Source organism: Saimiri boliviensis, chromosome 14 (genome assembly GCF_048565385.1).
Source record: "Saimiri boliviensis isolate mSaiBol1 chromosome 14, mSaiBol1.pri, whole genome shotgun sequence".
In the NCBI taxonomy this organism is placed as follows: Eukaryota; Metazoa; Chordata; class Mammalia; order Primates; family Cebidae; genus Saimiri; species Saimiri boliviensis.
Window position 1 is genome coordinate 52812607 of NC_133462.1, and position 1395 is coordinate 52814001.

General features: G+C 41.5%; 1 non-coding gene across 1 annotated transcript; it reads left to right on the forward strand.

Annotated features, from left to right (window-relative positions):
- Nucleotides 1-608: 608 nt before the first annotated feature.
- On the forward strand, nucleotides 609-744 carry LOC120362896 (small Cajal body-specific RNA 20). The gene has a single exon (XR_005578688.1).
- Nucleotides 745-1395: the final 651 nt, after the last annotated feature.

Sequence of the window (1395 nt, forward strand, 5' to 3'; positions counted from 1 at the left end):
GTTGTGCAAGGAAAATTTACCATTTCTGTATTTCCCTTACTGCTTTGGTGGGCTTGTTTTGTCCTGCTTAAAAAGATCCTTTTCTACCCTAAGACCAAATACATATTTCTTTTCTTTTTTCTTTTTTTTTTTTTGAGACGGAGTTCCGCTGTTGTTACCCAGGCTGGAGTGCAATGGCACGATCTCGGCTCACCGCAACCTCTGCCTCCTGGGTTCAGGCAATTCTCCTGCCTCAGCCTCCTGAGTAGCTGGGATTACAGGCACGCGCCATCATGCCCAGCTAATTTTTTTTTTGTATTTTTAGTAGAGACGGGGTTTCACCATGTTGACCAGGATGGTCTCGATCTCTCGACCTCGTGATCCACCCGCCTCGACCTCCCAAAGTGCTGGGATTACAGGCTTGAGCCACCGCGCCCGGCCTTTACATATTTCTTTTATTTTCTCTTTTCTTTTTTTATGTTTTATCTTTTTATTTTCTCTCTTTTCTTTTATACTTTAACATGTCTAATTCATTTTGATTTTTAAAAATATTCTATGATATTGGTAGAATTATCATTTTTCCATCTATTATGGAGTTGTGTATTTTAAAAAAAAACACAAATTTTCAGGTCCTCTCTCCCATGGTGGGTGGGTGGGGGGTTTCCTTCTTTCCTCAGCCATGGCTGAAGGCAAAGATCAGATCTTGAGGATCATTGTCAAGACTGCCAGGCACTGGGAAGCCTTGTTTTTGCACCTCAGACTGTAGAAAACAAAACCCCCATTTTTTTTTTTTCACAGAAATGTTTCTGGTTGAAATCAGTTCCTTGGGAAAGTTAGGTTGAGTGATGTTCTCATTGATCTCACTTTCATACTCAGCATTTTAGTTCTCATTCTTTTGTCTTAAACTACAATTGCCGAATGGTCTAAACCTGTCTTTGCGATAAGGCAGTAGATGTAAATTTCTTTCTCCCATATTTGCGATAGTTAGGTTGTTAATTAATTGAATGAATATTCAATCTCAGTTTACAGTTCCCCATTTCAAATATGATGATGCAAAAGCCATTTAAAATCACTGTAGAACCCCAGAATGAACTCCAAAACTGAGAATTTGTGCAGTGTTATCATATTTTATTTACTTATTTATTTTTAAGAGATGAGGTCTCGCTGTGTTTCCCAGGCTAGAGTGCAGTGGTACAATCATGGCTCGTTACAACCTCGAACCCTTGGGCTCAGCTAATCCTCCTGCTTCAGGCTCCTAAGTAGCTAGGACTTCAGGCACATGCCACCACTCCCAGCTGATTTTTATTTAAAAAAATGTTTGGGCGCCGGGCGTGGTGGCTCAAGCCTGTAATCCCAGCACTTTGGGAGGCCGAGGCGGGTGGATCACGAGGTCGAGAGATCGAGACCATCCTGGTC